Genomic DNA, 19,366 nt, shown 5'->3' on the forward strand with positions numbered 1-19,366 from the left:
TATTAGGAAGTGGGACCTTCAGGACATAACTAGGATTGGTTGAGACCGTGAGAGTGGAGCCCCTCATGAATGGAACTAGTGCCCCTATAACAGTGAGGGGAGGACTTCCCTGGTGGCGCAGTGGTTGAGAATCCGCCTGCCAATGCAGGGGACACAGGTTCAATCCCTGGTCCGGGAAGATCCTACATGCTGCGGAGCAGCTAAACCCGTGCGCCACAACTACTGAGCCTGCGCTCTAGAGCCCGCGAGCCACAACTGAGCCCATGCACAACTACTGGAGCTCGTGTGCCGCAACTACTGAGCCCACGTGCTGCAACTACTGAAGCCCGCACACTCTAGGGCCCAAGTGTCACAACTGCTGAGCCCCCGTGCTGCAACTACTGAAGCCCACGCACATAGAGCCTGTGCTCTGCAACAAGAGAAGCCACCACAGTGAGATGCCCGCGCACCGCAACAAAGAGCAGCCCCTGCTCGCCACAACTAGAGAAAGCCTGAGAGCAACAACGAAGACCCAATACAGCCAAAAAAAAAAAAAGGAAAAAAAAAGTGAGCGGAGCACTGGCTTTCCTTCTGCTCTCCGCCACGTGAAGGTACCACAAGAAGTGGAGATGTCCATAGTCTGCACCTCGAAAGAGAGCCCTCATCAGGTCTTCAGCACGCTGCCACCCTGATCTTGGACATTCAGTCTCCAGAACTGTGAGAAATAAATTTCTGTTGTTTATAAACCACTATGTGTTATGGTAGTGCTCTGGTAGTTTGTTACAGCAGCTCAAACAGACTAAGGCATCCCAGGTCCCAAATGGCAAGTTGGGTCAAATCTCCTCTATTTTTGTTATCCCTTTTAACCTGTCAACACCCCAGAGCACATTCCAGATTTCAGCCTAGAGAGGGGGAATGCAAGTCAGGCTCCCCTGAACACTGTCTCCCCGCCCCACTCCCACCTTCCTCCCGCCATCCAATGGGGCTGCAAGAAGTGGACTTTTCCTCTCTCGCATGAATTTCCCCTGCCTCATCTCCTTGCTGTGGTGGCGTTTGACCTCTCCCCATCCCTGGGGTCACAATGGCAGATGCAGTGGAGGAAGACAGGAGAGAGTGAGTCTGGAGGCATTTAAAATTTTTATTTTAGATGTTGTTGCATTCTACCTTTCGAAAATCTTGGTATCACACTTTGGCAGTGGCCAGGGGCTCCCAGTTTGGGAGGGAGGCTGGGGTGGTGGTAAGGTTCTTCCCCTCGCCCAGAGGTATTTCTACCCGCTTCCCCAGTGGACCTCCCTGAATTTGCCTGGCAACCTGAGCCTGGAGGTCCTGCAAAACCCAGTGAGCAGCTTCTATGGAGGAGGGAGGAAGCAGTGCTTGGAAAGGGGCTTCGGGATGCTGCTAACAGTCTATTTTCACCTGGGCAATGGTGACACAGTGTGTTCACCTTGTAACGATTCATGAGCTGTACACCTTATGATTTCTGCCCCTTTTTTGTATATGTGTTCTACTCCAAGTGAAAAAAAAAGTTTAAAATTTTCCTTTGGTCCACTAACAAAACTCCAGCCTTAACTAGAATACAGTAACTCAACCTAATCACCTGAACTTATCAAATTAGCACTTCCCTCTCATACTATCCCAGAAACTTTAAATATTGTGATATTTTCTTTTGTTAATCATTTTAAATTATGTCTATTATTCTATTGTAAAAGTACTGTATGCTAATTATAGAAAATTTAGAAAAGTATAAATAAGAAAATTACAATCTGCAATTTTACCACCCAACCAGTGTTATTTTCTATTTCCTTCTTAGTTTTTTTAATGCATACACAAACTTTATGTATAGTATATATAAACAGATAGATTTTTTTTTACAATATTAGGATCATTTTATTTAAAAATTTTTGAAGCCTACTTTTTTCACTTAATACATTGTGAACATTTTCCCATAATTTACTATAGTTTGAAAATAAAATTTTTAAAACAATGCATGCGCATACCTTATTTTTAAAAAAAATTTTAATTTTTAAAATTTTTGGCTGCCTTGGGTCTTCGTTGCTGCACGCGGGCTTTCTCTAGCTGTGGCAAGCGGGGGCTACTCTTGGTTGTGGTGCGTGGGCTTCTCATTATGGTGGCTTGTCTTGTTGCGGAGCACTGGCTCTAGGTGCGTGGGCTTCAGTAGTTGGGGTACGTGGTCTCAGTAGTTGTGGCTCACAGGCTCTAGAGCACAGGCTCAGTAGTTGTGGTTCACGGTCTTAGTTGCTCCGTGGCATGTGGGATCTTCCCGGACCAGGGCTCAAACCCTTGTCGCCTGCATTGGCAGGAGGATTCTTAACCACTGCGCCACCAGGGAAGCCCCAAAATAAAATTTTAACGCCTATAAAACATTTTATATTATCATTATGCTATTGTAGGTCATTTATTCATTCATCCAACCATTCTAGAATGAGTTTATTGAGTACTTACTATCCTCTAGGCACTGGCTAGGTGCTGTGAACACAGTAAGAACAAGACAGGCGTGGTCTCTTGTCATCAAGCAGTTTTCAGTCTACAGAGACAGAGAAATTTTAAAAATTAATTAAACCAATAAAAATCCCAAATGGAGTCTCTCATGGAACTTGGCAAGTTGATCCTAAAATTTATATGGAAAAGCAAAGAATAGGGTGTCATAATAGTAAAATAGTTAAAATAGTAAAGACTATATATCTGAATTCTCTAAGTTTTTAAGAGGCATAAATGAAGATTGGAAATCCTGTTTGAATTGTGCTTTTTTGAATGTTGAATTGCTTCAGGAATAAAACATGTGGTTTAATGACTACAATATGGTTAGTTACATATCCATACTTGTCTATAAAATGCATAGAATATAGATTAGATAATTTTTTACATACGTGGGATCACACTTCATATAGCTTTTTAAAAGATTTATTTATTATTTATTTATTTAATTTATTTATTTTTGGCTTCATCGGGTCTTGGCTGTGGCACACGGGATCTTTGTTGAGGCATGCGGGCTCTTCGTTGTGGTGTGCAGGCTTCTCTCTAGTTGTGGGGCGTGTTTTTTCTTCTCTAGTTGTGGTGCACAGGCTCCAGGGTGCGTGGGCTCTGTAGTTGTGGTGCACAGGCTCCAGGGCGTGTGGGCTGTGTAGTTTGCAGCACGCAGGCTCTGTAGTTGAGGCGTGGGCTCAGTATTTGTGGCACTTGGGCTTAGTTGCCCTGCGGCATGTGGGATCTTAGTTCACTGACCAGGGGTCGAACCCACGTCTCCTGCATTGCAAGGTGGATTCTTTACCACTGGAGCATCAGGGAAGTCCCTTCACATCGTTGTTTTTTTTTTACGGTACGCGGGCCTCTCACTGTTGTGGCCTCTCCCGTTGCGGAGCACAGGCTCCGGACGCGCAGGCTCAGCGGCCATGGCTCACGGGCCCAGCCGCTCCGCGGCATGTGGGATCTTCCCGGACCGGGTCACGAACCCGTGTCCCCTGCATCGGCAGGCGGACTCTCAACCACTGCGCCACCAGGGAAGCCCATTCATATAGTTTTGATGCTGCTTTTTCATTTAGTAATATGCCTTAGGAAGTATTCCATACTGATACATTCCATACTGATACAAAGGAATACTTAGGTATTCCTTTTAACAAGTACATGGTATTTTACAGTATGGATATTCTATATTTATTTAACCAGTCTCCTAGTGAGAGTTATTTAGGTTATCTCCAATTTTTTAAAGGTGCAATGATCGTAATTGTACATATATCTTTGTACACGTTAGCAGGTATACATGTATGATAGATGACTTGAAGTGGAAGTGAGTCAGAGTATGTACATTACAAATTCTGATAGATGTTGCCAAATTGTTCCTCCAACCATTTATACTCTCATCAACAGAGTATGAGAGTTTTCTTCCCCAACACCATCACCATTATTGTACATTATCAGTCCTTTTAGCTTTGTAAGATTTGATGGACAAAAAATAATTCCTCTTTGTTTGTTTTCATGTATATTTCCCTAAGTGCTAGTGAGGTTGAGCATCTTTTCAAATATTTATAGAAATATTTCTATTTCCTCTTCTAAGAATTATGTTTTTCTCCCCTGCCTTTTTTCTCCATTAGCTTGCTTATGTTTTGTCACATCTCTGTAGGAATTCTAGATATATATTACAGTTAATAAGCATTTGTCTGTGGTATATGTTGCAAATATTTTTCCCAGTCTTTTGCTCTGAGGAGTTTTAAATTTCTGTTTAATAAAATTTGTCTGGTTTTTCTTGACGACTGAGTCTTTCCCACCCCATGATTATAAACGTATTGTCTGGTGTTTTCTTCTATACTTTTGTAAATGCAGGTCTTGAGTCAATCTGGATTTTTTTCTGAGTATGGGATGAGGAAGTGATTCACTTTATTTTTTTTTCCTTATGGCTCCCACTGTCCTAGTACTATTTTTAGAGTAATCTTTCATTTTCCCACTGTTTGGAAATTCCACCTTTATCATACACTAAATTCCTTTGAATACATGGGTCAATTTCTGGACTCTATTCTCTTTCATTAATCCATATGTTTATTTGTTCTCTGACACTCCATTGTTTTAATTACTGTAGTTTTATAGATTGTTTTCATATCTGGTAGGGCAAATTCTCCACCTCATTTTTTTCCTCAATTTCTGTTTTTTGGTTATTTTTATTTATTTTCTATTCTAGAAGAACTTGATAAGCAGCTTTTCATGTTCAATTAAAAATCTTGTGAAAATTTTCATTGGGCTCCCCACTGAATGTGTAGATTATTGGGGAAGAATCAACATTCTTCCTGTAAGTTTTCCTCATATAAGTCTTGCACAATTTTTATTAGGTTAGTTCCAAGTACTCAGTTGTCTTTGTGGTCCTTGTGAATGGGATTTCTTTTTCCAGTTACATTTTCTTATTCGTTATTACTAGGGATTTTGTATCTAGTCACCTCAGTAACCTCTCATTCATTATAAGAGTTATTTTATTTGATCCTCTTGGGATAGCTAGGTAGACAACCACATAATCTACAAATAATAATAGCTTTAATTCTTACTTTCCAATATTTATATGTCATATTTTTCTTGTTGCACTGGTTACAACCTTCAATGCAATGTGAATAGTGGTGGCAATAGCATGAGAGGTTTTTTGTTTCACCATCACATGTGAGGCTTGCTACAGATTTTGGTAGTTGTACTTTAATGAGTTAAGGAAGTTTCCAGATATCCTATATGACAAAAAGAGCTTTTGTCTTGTTTTTTTTTTCAATTAGAAATGGGTGAAGCAAACGCTTTTTCAAAGTCTAATTTATTTAGTTTTTCTTTTTTGTTAATATAACATATTATATCAAAAGACTTCTAAAGCTGGATCATCCTCACAGTCCAGAGACAAACATTATTAGGTCATTTAGGTATTATTCTTTTCATACATAGTTAGATTTTATTTACTAATATTTTATTTAGGATTCTTTAAGTCAATTTCATATTTTGGTTTGTGCCAGCCTGTGCTAGTTCAGTAAATGTGTTAGCCTGTGCTAGGCTATATGCTCCCCATTCTGTTCATTAGTTTTTAAAAACGGCAGTATAGCATGTTCTCTTCCTAAAAATGGGTTACTTTTTTTTTTTTTTTTTGTCCAAGAGGCTTGTGGGATCTAAGTTCCCCCATCAGGGATTGAACCCCGGCCCCCGCAGTGAAAGCACCGAGTCCTAACAACTGGACCACCAGGGAATTCCCAAAAATGGATTACTCTTTTTTTTTTAACTTTTTTTTTATATTGGGGTATACTTGATTAACAATGTTGTGACAGTTTCAGGTATACAGCAAAGTGATTCAGTTATACACGTTACATGTATCTATTCTTTTTCAAATTCTTTTCCCATTTAGGTTGTTACATAATATTGAGCAGAGTTCCCTGTGCTATACAGTAGAAAATGGATCACTTTTAATTTTAGCTTTCCTTAAGTAGAATGTAACGTTATGTGGTAGAAAAGGCTAGGATGGTGATGTGTTCAAATGAACATATATCAATGAAATCAAAATAAGCAGATTATCAGCCTATATCCCTTGCCACCAATCTGGCTGTGGGGTCCCTGAGCACCAAAAGTATAAGGTTCCTCCTTTATAAAATGTAGCAACAGTTTTCTATCCTAATGTAGCTTAGATAAAGTGCAACAATATTGATTTTCCCTTCAATCTCAAGAAACTAAGGGTTCTAAGTATGTTGAGGCCTGTGACTATTAAAGAACCTTAAATCCTCTAGTTTAATCTCTTTTAGTTCTTTCCTCTAAGTAGCATATCAATAAATGTTTTAAATGAACCTGTGTGAAAACAACGTGAAAAGGACTATTGAGATTTTGATTGTAGATTTTTGTTTCTACCTTCAAGAAACTCAGAAGAAAATAATTTTCCTGGTGGAAAATAAAATTATCAGGTAGAATTGTGTATCAAAGACCGGAAAGTAACACTCAGACACTGACTGTCCTACTTTCAAGCTACTGTCCAGAAATACAGGAAGAGTTTAGAGTCATCTTTTTTTTTTCTTCCTTTTCAGAGAGCCGGGGCTGAAGATTTAGTCTGGAAATCAGATGCCTATTTATCACTGCTCTGTGGCAATTAAACCAAGAGAACAAATAGCTGCCCTCCTCATTGATTCAAACAACACGAGGTACGGAGCTTGTGCCACAGGATGGAAATCAATGTGTCTCCTCACCGAGTATTGTGCTTTCCAGGCCCTCATGTAAGTAACTTAGCAATCAATAGACCTTTATCATTGAAATTGCAATCAGGAAAAAAGGAGAAAATGACAAGGAGTAAGAGGAAAGCTTTGGTTTTAAATCTGTCACATCTGCCATTTTTTTCTAATGTCATTTTTTTTACTGCTAACTACTGGTAGTCACTCTCTGGGTGCTATTTGTTTCTCAGTGATGCTTTCACCACATAAAGAGGGTTAGCTTTTACTTTTTGAATCTTCTGCTTCATAAATGTAGTTTATTTCCGGAAATGCAGTGTTTACTGTGACTGTTTTTATTTTTTCCTTTGCTTCTGAAACATACAGAGCTGCCTGGCTTGGAGTACTTTTTCTCCCAGCTATTTACCTATTGACTTACTACATTGGTGAGGGGAGTGCATTTATTTTGAGTTAATTAGTATCTAAGCCAAATTAACTGGAAATTACCATGTTTATCAATATATAAATATGTCATATAGTGTATTATATTATAAGAGTTTATTTAGCCTAAAATTTTTATTGAGGCATATGGAAATCCAGATGTTTTAGGAAATCATCATTACATTTCAATTTGGTGAGTTTTTAAAAATTTATTTATTTTATGTATTTATTTTTGGCTGCATTGGGTCTTTGTTGCTGCGCATGGGCTTTCTCTAGTTGCGGTGAGCGGGGGCTACTCTTCGTTGCAGTGTGCAGGCTTCTCATTGCGGTGGCTTCTCTTGTTGTTGAGCTCGGGCTCTAGGCACACAGGCTTCAGTAATTGTGGCATGTAGGCTCAGTAGTTGTGGCTCGCCAGCTCTAGAGCACAGGATCAGGAGTTGTGGCGCACGGGCTTAGTTGCTCCGCGGCATGTGGGATCTTCCTGGACCAGGGCTCGAACCCGTGTCCCCTGCACTGGCAGGTGGATTCTTAACCACTGCGCCATCAAGGAAGCCTGGTGATTTTTTTAAAAGATGTCTATATGTATTCGATTTTAAAATTATTTACAGTTAAGGAATTGGCTTATAAGCACTTTTCAATCAAATGATGTCATTCTTGCACTTATTTTCAACACAGTCTACTTCTAGTTATATCACTAATGAGTAATTTCAATTTGTCTTCTTCAAAGAGAACTTATTATTTTTATTTTTTAGTAGCACTTGTACTTCATTTAAATTCAGGGTCAGATTTTCTGAGCTTCTAGTTGTAACTGCTTTGGGTTTTTTTCCTCATGTCGTCAATGAAGTGTAAGAAATGGTTGTCTCCTAGTTACAAAGGTAATAGTTGCTCTGACTCCCTTTTTTCAAGTGACTGACTTTTTAAAAAATGCACCTTGAAATTACCATTTCATCCATCTGCCTAATGTTTGGTGGTTCTCCAACCACATCAACTCTGAAATATTCTGTGCGGCCTTAATGTTACCTTCCAAGGTACTCTCCCACTTAATAATCCAACCATTTTCCCCAATGTTTCTCAACAAAACTTCTCCCACGAGGCTAGTCTCACTCCCTTTTTGTTATCTTCAACCACACTGTGTTCTCATCTAGGAAAATGCTCATTTAAAATGTAAAATAGGCAGATTTCCTGGCAGACTGAGTTTGAAAGAGAAAGGAGGAGAAGTCAGGGATGGCTCACAGGTTACTGGGAGGGTGACAATACCATCACCGATACAGAAGAGGAAGAAGAGGAAAATTCACTGTGGCAAGTTGATTTGAAATGTCTGTGGAACACATCCGAATAAAGGTGTCCTAAAAAGAGCTGGATATTTGGGTTTGGACTGAGAAGACTGGGCTAGACATTCAGATTTAGAAATAATATTAGTGGTTGTTTGTTAAGCCATGCAAGTGGATGAGGTCACACTAAGTGTGTACTAAAATGAGATGAAGGGAAGGCTTAATAGGGAATCCTAGGAAACATTAACTTTTAAGTGGGCATTTGGGGAAGTATAGCAGCCAGAGAGGTTGGAGGTAGGCGGGAAATCGGGAGATGTCATGAAGCCCGGGAAAAAGAAAGTTTTGGGCTTCCCTGGTGGCGCAGTGGTTAAGAATCCTCCTGCCAATGCAGGGGACACGGGTTCGAGCCCTGGTCCAGGACGATCCCACATGCCGCAGAGCAGCTAAGCCCATGCGCCACAACTACTGAAGCCTGCACACCTAGAGCCCGTGCTCTGCAACAAGAGAAGCCACCGCAATGAGAAGCCCGCGCACCGCAGCAGAGTAGCCCCCGCTCACTGCAACTAGAGAAAGCCTGCGCATGGCAATGAAGACCCAACGCAGCGAAAAATAAATTAATTAATTAAAAAGAAAGTTTTAAGAATAAAGCAGTGGCCAAAAGTGTAAAGAAGGGGTTGAGAGCATAGAAGCTGGAGGGCAGAAAAGATTATGTGCATGAGCAGTTGGATGAAGTGAGCTGGAAAAGGGGGAACATGGCCAGGAAACACCATGGAGTGTTTAACATAAAGTGCAGTAAACTGAAGTCCCTGAGCTTCCACAGAACTTCACTCTCTATGAAATTAAATTAAGTGATGTCTAAGAGTCCGATTGTCTAAGACTTAGATAACTACTATACGTAAAATATTATAAAAAGAGTTCTGAACTGGCCAAGAGTAAAAGTATAACAAACTGGGAGCCAGGAACATTATAAAAATCTGGTGAAACAGGTAGGACAAGAAATGTAGTTGGATGCCTCGGGCTAAGAGTGAGCAGGGTATTTCAAGACAGATATACATTTTATTGAGTGAGTTGTGCCTATCACAAGTCCGTCTCTCCAACCCATAACTCCATGTCCCCAATCTCATGCAAATGTCCTTTAGAGGCTACAAATTCAACATATGCAAATCAGGTCTCACTGTCTTCTCACCTACTCCAGCCCCTCCCCAACCTGCTTCTCCTCTATTTCAGGGAATAGCACTGGAGCCACGCTGTAGACTGAAGTGGAAACCTCTGTCACTCATTCTCTTCCATCGTCATCCCTCCGGTCTCATCTCTGTCATCAAGTTCTGTCCATTCTTTCTCCACCTTCTTTTGATTCCATCCTCTTGCTTTTCATTCCCACCACCACAGCTGCCACTGTATCCAGGTCCTGAAATAGGATTCCTAACTGGCCTACCTTCTGCTAGTCTCTCCTCCTCTTCCCAGTCCACCTCCACAACTCTAAGAAAGCAAATCTGCTCACGTCCCTCCACTGGTTAAAAAAATCTCCCAATTCCAGTGAGGAGAAAGAAGGTCTGACCTCCTTAGCATGACATCATGCGAGGCCCCTGCCAACCTGGCCTTGCCCCCTCACCTTCGCTGCATCGCAGTGACCTTCTGCCTCCACACATCTGTCTTAGAACACCGCGAAGTTTCTCCTTGTTCTTCAACCCACCCGCTCCTTGACGCTTGATTCACTCTAAAGCCTGAGCAAGTCTTGTGCTACTACGATCATAAGCTTGGGTGCTGGAGGAGGGCAGACGGGAGAAGTTGAATATAAGTGATTTGGACCAGCCATAGAGAAAAGAATAGGGGTAGCGGTGGCTCTCTGATGAGAGGTGTGATCCCCCCATTGAACTCAGTGCTTAGTAGACTATATTTCTTTTTTTTTTTCTTTTTTTGTGGTACCCGGGCCTCTCACTGTCGTGGCCTCTCCCGTTGCGGTGCACAGCCTCCGGACGCACAGGCTCAGCGGCCATGGCTCACGGGCCCAGCCGCTCCGCAGCATGTGGGATCCTCCCGGACTGGGGCACGAACCCGTGTACCCTGCATCAGTAGGCGGACTCTCACCACTGCGCCACCAGGGAAGCCCTATATTTCTTAAATAAATCACAATTCAAGGGAGACAAGTATACCTAATAGAGCTAACTGCAAGGAATTTATGATCTGATGAGAGAAATAAGACATATAGAATGTGAACTAATGTGATTGACTTTTTCCCATTCATTATAAAACATCGGATTCATTGCTTTACACTCATAAACATATACAGACATTCAAAGATACCAGATAATTAATAATAAGTGTGAAATAAGTAGTCAAGACAAGTCCTACAGGAATTTAGAGGAGGAAGAGATTACTTCGGGATGGGGTGTTCAGATAACGTTTCACAACAGACATAGGACTTGAAGCCTGAGTAGGGTGTACGTAGCAGGAGGAATAGCCTTCTAATTGTGGGGAATGACACAAACAGAGGCAGAGGAGGATGTGTTCACGGCAGAAAGATCTGGGTAGGGAAATAATGTTGGTAAGGACAGGAAGACATCAGGGTGTGATTGTGGTGTCCCTTCGATGCCCAGCTTGATCCCCTAGGCATACTTGCATACTTTACCTATCAGGGAATGGGAACCACTGAAGTTGTTTGTTCTTGTTTTTGTTTTTGCTGCATCGCACGTCATGCGGGATCTTAGTTCTCCACCAGGGATGAACCCGTGCCCTTGCAGCGGAAGCGTGGAGTCTTAACCACTGGACACAATGAATGCAGTCTTTTAAGGAGATTAATCAGGCAATAGTGTGCAGGACAGATTAGAAAAGCAAGGGAATGCAGGCCAGAAGAACAAGTAGAAGCAGTTATCTGGGTCTGAGATGCCATAGATTTTGATTCTAAGACTATTGACATGATAGATTTTTTTTTTTGAAGATGTTGGGGGTAGGAGTTTATTAATTAATTAATTTATTTTTGCTGTGTTGGGTCTTCGTTTCTGTGCGAGGGCTTTCTCTAGTTGTGGCAAGCTGGGTTCACTCTTCATCGCGGTGCGCAGGCCTCTCACTATCGCGGCCTCTCTTGTTGCGGAGCACAGGCTCCAGACGCGCAGGCTCAGTAGTTGTGGCTCATGGGCCTAGTTGCTCCGCGGCATGTGGGATCCTCCCAGACCAAGGCTCGAACCCATGTCCCCTGCATTAGCAGGCAGATTCTCAACCACTGCGCCACGAGGGAAGCCCAACATGATAGATTTTTGTAATAAAAAACTCACATTAAACGTATACACTGATTATAAAACAAATCTTTATTTTTAAGTATGTAAAATTACAAAAATGTAGGCATCTTAGAATTAAGGAAATAAGATGAAGATCTGAACTAAGGTGGTGATGGTGGGAATGAGAAGGGAAGAGTAGATGCAACAAGAAAAAACAAATCTTGAAGAATTTGAGAATTTGGATGTTAAAAGTCAGAGAGAGAAGATTAAAATATGACTCCATGGTTTTGAGTCTGAATGAAAGTGCCAAGTTGGTACCATTAAAAGAAATGGGGAAGTCAAGAGGTAAAAGAACCAAACTAAATTTTATGTATTGAGTTGGAGGTGAGGAAATATCTAATAGACAGTTGAAGATATGGTCTTAGAACTAGGAAGAAAGATCAGGCTAGATCTTTCTAGATAATAGATCTTGGATCTATTATCCAAGGAATTAGCTACACACAAGTCGGAATGGAAGGTCTGAGAGTGAATGACATTCTGAAAGGTCAAGCACGTAGAGAACCGGGGCAGAGGTGTAATCGCAAGGGAGTACCCACGTTTCGGGACAGGAAGCAGGGTAAGGAAGAAAAACAGAAATGTTCTGAAAGGTTGAATTAGATTCACTCCATAGTAGGGGCATGAAAGCCACGAGAAGAGGGAGGTTGAAGCCTTATATTCATGCTTAGGATTTACGGGTGCTCATCACGTGCATTTGGGTGTGCCTTAAGCCTTCACACTGGTGTGAAGAAGCCCACTGCAGTATTCCAAAGCAATGCTCGCTTGGGCCCCCACCTTCAGCCTTAGCTGGATGCTGACTACTAACTGTGGGCTATTCCTCAGCTCCAGGAGTTCTGGACCAGTACCTTGGCTGGTTCCTCAGCCTTTGTCGAGCAATCATGAAATTTCTCCAAAGGCTTGTTGCTAGTATCATGTGCAGTTAATCTTAGCCAGATCCTATAAAGTCCCAAAGAAAGTACTTCCCACGTAGCTCTTTAATGAGCAGTTATTTAAGAATGTAGTTTTGTTGACCCAAATGTTTTTTTTTTTTTTTTTTTGCGGTACGCAGGCCTCTCACTGTTGTGGCCTCTCCCGTTGCGGAGCACAGGCTCCGGACACGCAGGTTCAGCGGCCATGGCTCACGGGCCCAGCCACTCCATGGCATGTGGGATCTTCCCGGACCGGGGCACGAACCTATGTCCCCTGCATCGGCAGGCAGACTCTCAACCACTGCGCCACCAGGGAAGCCCCGACCCAACTTTTTATAACAGAGTCAAAGTTAAAGGCAAACTAGTTTTTAGCACTTTACCAGTTCAGCTGGAATAGCTGTGCCAGTTAAACTTTCTGAACCCCTATTAGTCAGGGATGACTTAGTTCTCTCTGTCTTACCTTATTTCCCTAGCAGACAGATAAGAAATAAAATTATTTATTGGTTTAAAATGTGATTCTTTCATAGCCCATAAAAATACATTTAAAAATTGTCCAATGAAGGGCAGTATTTCACAGAAAAAAACACATAGTCATTGAATTTTTTTGTAGTTTTCTTCTATAATTGGGAGAGCTAGCACAGGCATGTCTCACCATCACAGGAGCTCTAAAAAGCTGATTGGCTGACATGATTAGTAATTGGGAATATGAATTGTGATATATGATCCCGAAATACAAATTTCAAAAAGGCTTCTCTTCTTGTCATGAGTATCTTAATCAGGACGTTTGTAAGCATATCTTTCAATCTCATGCTCTTACAAACCTGAAGTTGACCCATACAGTTTAGATTGTTACTGAATTATTTTCACCTAGTGTAAACTTAATCCTCACATGCCTTTCCCAAGAGGAACAGAAGTGCTTTCCCCTCTGTGTAGTGAAGCCTCATCAGTTTAACAGGAGCAATTCTCTCTCTTGTGGGGAAGTGCCCATATGACTTGGCTAGACTGTAAAACATCTGGCTTATGCAGTCATATCTGGTTTGTAAGATGTGCCTTACCTCTTTATATGCTCAAGAGACTGGCCGTTAAACATGTTGTGGCTGGAGAGTCCGAACCGACAGCCAGGAGCCCGCACGCACCTCGCACCCTGAGACGGCGACGCGCCCCGCACCGCTCCGGGACGACCGGTCACTGGGTCACGCGCCCCGGCCCCGCGCCCCGGCCCCGCCTCTGCCGCTGCTGTGGACCGCGGCCGTGGCGCCAGGGGGAGGCCGCCGGCGAGGAGACGGCTCCCGCGGGGGCCTCAGTGTGCTAGGCGTCCCCGCCCAGCGTGGGCTCGGTGCAGGAGCTGGCTCAGCGCGCCGCGGTGGTGATGGAGGGAAATGCGCACCCGCCGCGGCGGCAGCAGGGGGGCACTCGACAGGAAGGGGGCGGCGGGCGAGGCAGGGGCGCGGGGAGGCGAGCGCCAGCCGCCAGCCGTGGGCCCGGGACCGTGCCCTCCTTGCCCACGGGCCCCGCGCCCAGCGTCGCCGAGGCCGGAGATGAGGCGCCCTATCTGGTGAAGGTGCACCAGGAGTGGGCGGTGAAAGCCGGGAGCTTGAAGAAGAACTCGCTGCTCAGCGTGCGCCTGGGGCCACCCCGCGTTCCCCTCCTGCGGGCGGCTCAAGGAGGACAGCAGGTATATCTTCTTCATGGAGCCCGATGCCAACAGCAGCGGCCGCCTTCCGAGCATCCTTCCCCCCTCTCGAGACGGGCCGGAACCTCAAGAAGAAGGTCTGCCAGGTGCTGTGCAAGCGGTGCGCCTTGCCTCCCCGTTTGGAAGAGATGAAAAGTCAGGAGTCTGCAGCAGATTCGAAACTAGTGCTTCGGTGAGAGACCAGTTCTGAATACTCCTCTCTCAAATTCAAATGGTTCAAGAATGGGAATGAATTAAACCCAAAGAACGAACCACAAAACATCAAGATACAAAAAAGGCCAGAGAAGTGAGAACTTCGCATTAACAAAGCATCACTGGCTGATTCTGGAGAATGTATGTGCAAAGTGATCAGCAGATTAGGAAATGACAGTGCCTCTGCCAATATCACCATTGTGGACTCAAATGAGATCATCGCTGGCATGTCTCAGCTTCAACTGAGACAACGTGTGTGTCCTCAGAGTCTCCCATTAGAATATCAGTATCAACAGAAGGAGCAAATACTTCTTCATCCACATCTACATCTACCACTGGGACAAGCCATCTTGTCAAGTGTGCCAGAAGGAAAAAACTTTCTGTGTGAATTTAGGCAAGTGCTTCATGGTGAAAGACATTTCAAACCCCTCAAGATACTTGTGCAAGTGCCCAAATGAGTTTACTGGTGATCCCTGCCAAAACTACGTAACGGCCAGCTTCTACAGTACGTCCACTCCCTTCCTGTCTCTGCCTGAATAGGAGCATGCCCAGTCGGTGCTGCTTTCTTGTTGCTGCATCTTCTCTCAGATTTCACCTAGAGCTAGATGTGTTTTACCAGGTCTAACATTGACCTCCTCCGCCTGTTGCATGAGAACATTAACAAAAGCAATTGTATTACTTCCTCTGTTCATGCCTAGTTGGCTCTGAGATACTCATAGGTGTGCGAGGCTCCGATGTTTCTGAAATTTATCTTGAATAATGTGATACAAAATGATCGTCTATATCATACAGTACGATGATAATAAAGGCATTTAAAAGTCTCACTTTTATTGATAAAATAAAATCATTCCACTGGACAGTCCATCTTCTTTATAAAATGACCCCATCCTGAAAAGGATGTTTGCTAAGTTGTAACCAGTACACACTTGAAATGATGGTAAGTTCATTTCAGTTCAGAATGTGTTATTTCTAACAAATAAGCAGAATAAAAAGAAAAAAATAAAAATGTTGTGGCTGAGATATAGAGTGGGGCGAGGGGAACAGCTAAGGGAAGGATATTTATTAAACTGAAATATCCAGCTTAATATGGTGATTAATTACTCAGTTTTTTCCGTCTATTGATTTCTTCATCATATGGGCTAAGAACAGGAATAGCAAGTTCATGGCACCATCCCTGCCTCTCTTCCACACACACCCCCGCCCCCACCAAAAAAAAAAAAAAAAAAAAAAGCCCGCATGGCAGACACCACAATACTCTTTTCCATTGAACTCAGCCTCAGAGTCATTTTCCATGGTTCTCCAGGCAGCCACTACCAGTTGGTTCCAGTGGGGAATTGAAATTATGAGGTTGGGGATTCTTTGTGGCTTACAGTTTTGGTGTTAGTATCTTCTGATTACAAGGAACAGGGAACCTTAAGAAAAAGAGGATTTATTTTAAGGATACACATAGTTTGGAGTCAGAGAGTTGTTCAGGATCCAAGGCAAGTCAGAGACTGGATTCTCACCCTATGGTCCACCTGTTCAACCTCTCATAACATATCTGTGTCTCTGTTTTTAATGTGCCCTCATTTCCCAACTGGCCAATCCTCTTTGTATTCCACAGTCTAAATGCTTCAGAGAGCTAATTTAACATGCTTGGTTAATTACCATTGTGTCTATTACTAAGCGTAGCCTTGGTGCCAGGTTTTGTCATGGGTCATGAATAGGCAGCCCTTGGGTAGGCAGCCCATGGATACTGGTAATGCTTTCTTTATCTTAGTGGTAGTTATCCAGGTGTGTTCACTTCATGAAAATTCAAAATTCAACACATGCTTCTTATGTGCAAGTTTCTTTGCTATATTTTAATAAGTTTATTTTTCTAAAAATAGTTGTGGCAAACTGATCTCATTTTCTTTTTTGAAGGCTTTATCAAACTAGTACATCAGGAGGATGTCATAGACATATATGTTCATCTTAAAGAAGACATCTTTTAAAATTTCCTAAGACCGTATGTGCAGTTCAGAGAGATGTGGGCTGGATAGTAGAAGAGTTATGTGAATTCTTAACTAGTGGAACAACTTATCCAAAAATTGACAATCAAGATCAACCTGAAGATAGGTTTCTGTCATAATGTGTGAGGGTTCTGTTTAGTATAGAGAGGAAATACAGGCTAAGCATGTGGGATCAAGGGCTGGGCTCTTCTGCTTAATAGCTGTTTGACCTTAGGGAATTTTCTTTCCGTGCCTCAGTTTTTCTATCAATAAAATGGGAGTGATAGAGTCTGCATCTTAAGATGGCTTAGAGTACTGAGTGAACACAGTGTTCAGAAAGGTAGGCCACTAATATGCAGGGAGAATTTGTAGAGTGGCAGAGTACTTTATAATTAAATCACCAAGTTAAAGAGCAAGACAAGTCCCTGTTAGAAGAAATGTCCCCAGAGTGTCCAGATGAACATCTATCAGGGATGCTGTAAGGAGGTCCCTTCCTTTAATGAGAAAGTTGGATTAGATGAGCTCTCAAGGTCTAGGATTCTTTGTCAGTTTAATTGTTCCCTAAATACTTGAAGTTATAATTCTGCTTGTGGAGTAATTCTATAGAATTACTTGCCAAGAGGAGATGGGGTCACCCATAACAAAATGGGCATGCTTTGGAAACATCTGAGGACTTGGAAAGCCAGTAGCTCATCTTTCCAATGTTGGGTGAAAACATGAGAAAGATACATAGCCACAACCTAGAGAAAAACACCGACCTGTAAAACTGAAGAAAGAAGAAAGAAACAGAGATTTGGCTGCTTCGTTTGGTCTTTAAAACGAACACCTGCCTTTACACATCATCTGAAATATACATTAGGCCCAATAGGAATATACACCTTCAGTAATCTGCCAACAATATCAAGGTAACTTCCTTGCTTTGTTTGCAAGAAGTTGTTTGCTAATTTTTTTAAAATCTGATTTTATTATACTACAAAGCCATCAGTACTTTTTTTGCAGCCTGTACAGCCCTCAGATTAAAGCCAAAGGCAATCAAACCAAATGAACAAAACTTAATGACTTGAGGAGTGGCCAAGATGGTGGAGCAGGAAGACCGTGAGCTCACCTCCTCCCAGAGGCACACCAAAATTGCAACTATTTATAGACAAAGTATCCATGAGAGCAACCTGAAGACTAGCAAAAAAGGTCTTTTAAGAGCTGACAGTTACAAAGAAGGAACCACAATGAGAAGGGGAGAAGGGACAAAGATGCAATTAGTCAAGACTCATGCCCACCAGGTAGGTGACACGTGAATGGGAGGATAATTACAATTGCAGAAGTTCTCCCGCAAAAGCAAGGGGTCCAAGCCCCACACTGGGCTTCCCATCCCAGGGATCCTGCACTGGGGAGACAAGCCCCTGGAACATTTGGCTTTGAAGGCCAGTGTAGGGAGACCCAGAGGTCTGTGGGAAATAGAGACCCCACTCTTAAACGGCACACACAAAATTTCACACACTCCAAGACCCAGGGAAGAAGCGGTAATTTGAAAGGAGGCTGGATCAAACCCACTTGCTGACCTTGGAGAGCCTCCTGAAGAGGCAGGAGGCAACTGAAATTCACCCTGGGGACATAGATGCCAGCAGCCGCCATTTTGGGGAGTTCAACCCACCATGAGGACACTGGCACTGGTAAGCACCACTGGAATCCTCCCTCTAGCTTATTAGTGCTGGAACCTACCTGCCCACCAGCCAGTCAGCATCCTCCTAGGAGGCCCCAGGCCAGGTGTCCCAGATGGGCAGGGACACGACCTCACCCACCAGCAGAAAGGACCCCCTGAGGCCCCAGCCCTGCCCCAGGACACACCCTCACCTACCAGATGGCCCAGGACCCAGCGCCACCCAACTAGTGGGCCTACACCAGCTCTGGAACCTCCAGCCCCTCAGTCAGAGACCCCAGGACCCAGGTCCACCAGTGGGCTGACACTAGCCTTGGGAAGAGGCCTCACCCACCAGTGGGGGGACACCAACCCCATGAACACCAAGACCCTCCAGCCAGCTGTGTCAGGACCCGGTGCATTCACCAGCAAGCTAACACCAACTCCAGGAGCACCAGGGCCCTGGCCCTGCTCACCTGCGGGCCAGCACCAAATCTGCAACCCCTGGCCCCCACAGCCAGAGACCCCAGGACCCATCTCCACCCATTAGTGGGCTAGCAGTAGCCCCAGGACCTGGCCTTGCCCACTAGTGGATGGGCATCAGCCCTGGGACCCCCCTGGGCCCAAACCCCACCCACCAGTGGGCTGACCAAACCCCAGGACCACACAGACCCACTGCCAGCCATGTCAAGACCACACCCACCCATTAGCAGGCCAGCGTCACTCCAGGATGCCCTGGGTCCTGGCCCTGACCAATGGGAGGACAAAAGCAGCTCCAGGACACTTTGGGCCCCTCAGCCATCCATGTTAGGATCCGGCCCCACCAAACAGTGAGCCATCACCAGCGCTGGGTCACCTGGGACCCTCAGCCAGCCATATCAAGAAGCAGCCCCACCCACCAGCGTCCCACACCAGCCCCAGGACACTTCTGGGCCATGGCCCTGCCCATCAGTAGGCCAACACTAGCTCCGGGACCCCCAGCCCAGCATTCAGCCACTCTGGGACCGAGCTCCACCCACCAATGGGTTAGCACTATCCCTGGGACCCCCAGGCGGGACCTGTAGACAGTTGCCTCATGACCTGGGCCTGCCCACTGGTGAGCTGGCACCAGGACCAGGACACCCCTCGCTGTGCAGTCAGCCATGCCAAGACCCAGACTGAACAAAACAGAGCCTTACAACCAACTGGAATGACAACCAGCAACACCTACCAGCATGTCCACAGTAGTCAGCCAACCACAACAGAAGGTCCTAAGCAGCCCACATAAGAGGGCACCCCTAAAGCAAGTAGCTCTGGTAACCACAGGAGAGTGTGCTGCCAGGCCCCATAGGACGTGTCCTGTATAAGG

General features: G+C 44.1%; 1 pseudogene; it reads left to right on the forward strand.

The window, feature by feature from the left end:
- Positions 1-13,791: 13,791 nt before the first annotated feature.
- On the forward strand, positions 13,792-15,282 carry LOC115867850 (pro-neuregulin-2, membrane-bound isoform-like; annotated as a pseudogene).
- The last annotated feature ends 4,084 nt before the right edge of the window (positions 15,283-19,366 follow it).

This window comes from Globicephala melas, chromosome 6, assembly GCF_963455315.2.
Source record: "Globicephala melas chromosome 6, mGloMel1.2, whole genome shotgun sequence".
NCBI lineage: Eukaryota > Metazoa > Chordata > Mammalia > Artiodactyla > Delphinidae > Globicephala > Globicephala melas.